The sequence below is a fragment of the Alexandromys fortis genome, unplaced genomic scaffold (genome assembly GCF_014885135.2).
Source record: "Alexandromys fortis isolate MF-2015 unplaced genomic scaffold, M_Fortis_MF-2015_v1.1 scaffold_7, whole genome shotgun sequence".
Taxonomy (NCBI): domain Eukaryota; kingdom Metazoa; phylum Chordata; class Mammalia; order Rodentia; family Cricetidae; genus Alexandromys; species Alexandromys fortis.
Genome location: NW_026067920.1, coordinates 20,977,550 through 20,982,783, shown reverse-complemented (window position 1 = coordinate 20,982,783; position 5,234 = coordinate 20,977,550). Strand labels below are relative to the sequence as shown.

General features: G+C 45.1%; 1 long non-coding RNA gene across 1 annotated transcript in view; it reads right to left on the bottom strand.

Moving 5' to 3' along the window:
- The window catches only part of LOC126500745 (uncharacterized), a 42,752-nt gene that overhangs the window by 4,661 nt on the left and 32,857 nt on the right, over positions 1–5,234 (bottom strand). The window contains exon 3 of the long non-coding RNA XR_007591417.1: positions 137–291. This is a non-coding gene — a long non-coding RNA (uncharacterized lncRNA). The remainder of the gene's footprint in view (positions 1–136; positions 292–5,234) is intronic.

Here is a 5,234-nt window from a genome sequence, read left to right as displayed (position 1 = left end):
TATATATAGCTGAATACTCTTTTCTTATCCCATATATACAACTATTTACAATTTTTTTACTCCCGATTTAAATTCCCCACTTCTTTACACTTCTTTAAATTCTATTCTCTATTTCTGAGCGCTCATACTTACGTACCCATCTGTGGTGCAAATTTCTCTCACGGGCTCCTCTCATTCTCCTCTGTACGTCTGGTCACTTCTTCTGTATTTTGGGGGTTCGTCAATCAGTCCCACATTTCAGGGAGCCATTATGTTGAGGTATGGTGCCAGCCTGGACCCTAAATTATTTCTCTGTACCAGAGGGGAGGCATCAGATTAAAGACACAACACACAAGGCTTTATTGGGAGGGAGATTTTCAGTGATCCCTCCTGAAATCCTGAGTTCACATCCTGAAAATTCCTCCATTTATTCTCCAATCAGCTTATATACCAAAACATAAACTGAGGGGAAAATTCATTAGCATTCTGTTTCCTAGGTAACCAGGTGTATGGCTGTGGTCACATCCACATCTACCTATGCTCGCTCTGTCACGTCTTCCTGCTCTGTGTGCCAGCTCTGTCACGTAGGCTGAATCTCTTTTCAGTCATCCTCCAAATTACAAAGAAGAAGCAGAACAATATCCTGACCCTTTGTTAGGGAGGTGACCACCTCCTGTGTGGCCTGGGATTCTGGTTGTCATATCATGTGAAATATTGGCCTACAACTATAAGGTAGCATGTTTGTGTTTTGCTGTATTGTCATAGTTCTAGAAATCCCTTGCAGCTACACTATGAAGCTAGTACAAACACACCCGTAGAGTTTGGCAGAGTTGTGCTGTGTGCTAACTACTGTTAAGTTTTTAATTTTGACCTTCTTGAAAGACCACTATCATATGAGAAGTTCGGCTATGGTGTAAAACCATGCGGTGAGGAAGCCCAAGATAGTCACCTAGAAGGCCAATACCATGCTTGCTGCCTCTTTGGTGAACCCAGGCCAAGTCAGCCTTTAGCTGAGTGCAGCTGTGAACCTTGCCACCTGATGTACACAGGAGAGCCATCTAGTGAACCTGTCCCTGGTTCATAGAACTGTAAGCAAGCAAAATGGCGGTGACTTAAGTACCTCTAGTTTTGGATTGTGTCTATACTGTTGTATTATGCAGTAAACACTTAGGATGGCATTTTCCATATAAGATGCTTCCAATAACTGTTTCTTATTGTCATGTTTCTTCAGTTACATATACATAAATTTCCTGGTAACCTAATAAGGACCCTTTATGTGCTAGCTGGGGTCATTGTTACACAAATATTTCCTCTTCCCACCATCATAAGTCCTCATCCATTAATGCTATACTTGATCTTGTGGATCTTGGAGACAGGGATCCTCCAGCCTCAGCCTCCCAAGTGCTAATTTTATAGGTATGAGTCACCATGCCTAGTCCTTGTCAGGTCCCATAAAAATAAAAACAGGGACAGTGGAATGGTTCAGCAGGTAAAAGATGCTTGCATCCTGACCCCCTGAATTGGAAGGAGAGAGAGCTGACTCTTGAAAGATGCCCTTTGACCTCCATATACACACTATGACATGAATTACACACCTCAGTGCATCTGTAGATACACACATAATGAAATTAAAATTTAATAAATTGGTAATTATTGAAAAGAATGTTTTTCACCAGGCAGTGGTGGTGCATGCCTTTAGCCCCAGCACTAGGGAGACAGAGGCAGACCAGTGAGTTTGAGGCCAGCCTTGTCTACAAAGCAAGTTCCAGGACAGTCAGGGATTGTTACACAGAGAAACCCTGCCTCGAAAAAAAAAAAAAAGGTTACTCTATTAAAAATAAAAATAAAATATATAAAATAACAGATTACCCTGCATGGTGTATGTTTGTAGTCCTAGACATCAAGAGGTTGAGGCCATCACTCAAGCCTGGAGACCTGATAGCCCAGGCAACATGGCGAGAAAAAGAGATATGAATAAAATAAAAGGCAAATGCCATGGGCACATTCAGGATGAAGGAAGTTGTGCAGATAATTTTTGCATTGTTTTGGAATATAGGGGGGTTGTTCTGTTTTGCTGTACATGTATGTGATGTGGGAGGTGATGTATGCTGTGAATATGTTTTATTGCCATTAGTTAATAAAGAAGCTGCTTTAGGCCAATGACTTAACAGAGTAAGCCAGGCTGAAAGAAATATATGGAGTAGGCGGAGTCAAAAAGAAGCCACACAGTCTCCTGCAGGAGACAGATGCACCAGAACCTTACCAGTAAGCCACAGTCATGTGGCATACACAGACTAATAAAAATGGGTTACTTTAAGATATGAGTTAGCCAGAAATATGATTAATCTATTGGCCAAACAATACTGCAAATAATATAGTTTCTGTGTGGTCATTTTGATTCTGGGCATCCAGGAACAAACAGCAGCCTATGTCTACGTATGTAGGGAGTTGAGATGGGTTTCATATAACCTAAGTGAGCTTCAAACTCTGTAGGTAACTGAGATTGACTGTCAACTTCAGATCCTTGGGAAGCAGATGAAGTCCTGAGTGGATGTGTATTTGACATTCACATGGCCATGTCAAGAACCCCAAATGCCTCAGAATGTCAAAGCCTTCCCCTGGTCCATGTACGGATGCTTGCAGTAGAAAACATGGGTGGTAACTTTTTCCTCCAGAATGCTCCAACCCTAGAACTGCTCCCCTACAGAGACCACCCTGCACCAAAATTGGCTAAGCATGCCTCTTCATTCAACAGTGCAGAACAAACCCGCCTCCTGTACTTGGTTTCTGGACCACTGTTGATGAGTCTCCACCGGAGTCCATGGCCAACTTAATTCCAGTTCTTGTGTACATGTGGTTATCATTTCTTTGTTTCCTGTTGCCCCAGTTAGGGTAATCCCTAAGCCATGCGGGTTGGGGCAGGATCTTCCTGCCTATGTTTTCTGTATTCTTCTGTATTGGGACTCTACGTGTGGGCCACCACACCCAGATTAAGTGGCGCTGAGAATTCGTTTGGGCTCCACACATGTGAGGCAAGTACTCTCCTCAGAATCATCATGCCAGCTAGGAAACTAGGGTTTGTTTCATTTTCTTGCCTGCCAGGAGTCCCACTATTAGTTTCTCATAGCCGGCAGAACAACCACTCCAAACTGGGGGCTTCAGACCACAGAAATATTATGTCGCCATTCTAGAGGTTGGAACACTGAAGTTGAGTAGCTGGCCAGGCGTGCTGGTCCTCTGACGGCTCTGTGGAGAATCTTTACTTGTTTGCTCCTGGCAGGGTCGCAATGCCCAGGATTGTAGAGCCATCCCTCCAATTGACACCTCAGTCACAAGGCCTCCTTCGTGTGTGTGTGTGTGTGTGTGTGTGTGTGTGTGTGTGTGTGTGTGTCTACATGTCTCAGTTTTCCTTCTGTCTCATGAAGTCACGCTGGTCTTGGAGTCCTCTACTATGACTTCATCAGAACAAATTGCAAAGATTCTATTTCCAAACAAGGTCATATTTTAAATTTCTAATGGACTTGAACTTCGAAAGAGATGCTATTCAACCCAGCCAAGTCCCTCTGTTTAATCCTGAAAACTAAAGTTATGATTAAGCCGTGTTCAAATGGAATTCTCAGGGAAACATTCAGAAGCAGGAGAGTTTCACTGTGGGCGGGGTGAGAAGACAACTCTCCATGTGGACATCGTTATAGCCCAGCTGTGGCCCCCCAGAACTCCAAACTTAACCCTCACTATGGTGGACTGAGGAGATAGCGTCCTTTGCTTAAGGTTTGAGGGCTCAGCTCATGGTAGAGCTCCTGCGTGGTACGCATGGATGAGGCCTTGGGTTTGATGCCAACACTGTAGATTAGAAGGAAGGGAGAAAGAGGGGGGGAGGAGGAGGGGGAGAGAGGGAGGGAGGGAGGGAGGGAGGGAGGGAGGGAGGGAGGGAGGGAGGGAGGGAGGGAGGGAAGGAGGGAAGGAAAATAAGAGAGGATAGTTGGGGCTAGCGGCAGAGCTCAGGGGTGTCACACGTTTAGTATGTACAAAGCGGTGGATTCAGTCCTGTCTCCCTCTACCCCCAAATCGACAAGGACCAGCAGCTGAGGGCTTAGGGCTGTGAATGGATTACTGCCCTTAGAAAAGAGGCTCCGGGGCTTGAGGCCCTCTTTTCTTGTCGCTGCCTTCCTGTTAATGCTACTGTCCTGAGCTGCTGCTCACCTGGAGCTGGGGAGCCCTGGACTCTACTAGGTGGGTTGATGGAGGGAGCTATAAAAACCAGGAAAATGGCCTTACTGTCCCCTCAGACTCAGTGAGGGAACTGGGCAAGCTTGGAGGAAGAAGGAAGCAGACTCTGCTCACACAGAAACTGTTGTTACTTTCTCTCAGTTCTAAGAGGTGAGTCAGTCAAGAGGTGAGAGTAACTGGTGTTCACAGACCTGAGTCTTCCTCCTATCCCATCCGGACCCCAGACCTGAGCATGAAAGCCGTGTTTTTATGTTCTGCAGCTCAAGAGAGCCACGAGAAGAGAAGAATGACAGGGGGGCAATTAGCTTATTTGGAGGGAAACCTGCAGAGAGGAATTTCGTAAGAATTAGAAGCTGGGGGCCCGAGAAACAGCTTAGCAATTAAGAGGACAAACTGCTTTTCCAGAGGACACAGGTTCGATTCTCAGCACTCACATGGTAGATCACAACACCCTCTTCTGGGAGATCTGACATCCTTTTCTGACCTTCCAGGGCACAAGGCACATCCATGGTGCAGACACATGCGGAACCCCATATACATACAATAAAATAACCGGAGCCTTTTGGTTGCGATGGAACGCAAGGAGGAGGATGACAGAAAGATTCCTTTTTGGGCCAAAGTTGGCCATGGCTAGGGGGTGACTAGTTAAAGAATGTTAGGTGACCCAAAGCGGTTAGAGAGATGGCTCAGTGATTAAGATCACTGACTGCTCTTCCAGAGGACCCAGGTTCAATTCCCAGCACCCACACGGCAGCTCACAGCTGTCTGTCACTCCAGTTCCAGGGGATCCAACACCCTCACACAGACATCATACAGGTAAACACATGAGATAAAATAAATAAAAAATAAAATAAATAAAAAATAAAAATAAATTTTAAAATTATATATAAAAACAAAAGACTGTTAGGTTATTCAAAAATCATTTTTCCTTGCTGGCTATTACTGGGGTTTTATGGGGCAGGGGAAGCAAGATGTTAAGTTGGGAGCTTAGGCCCCAGCCCCTTGCATCTATCCTAGCCCCCTGA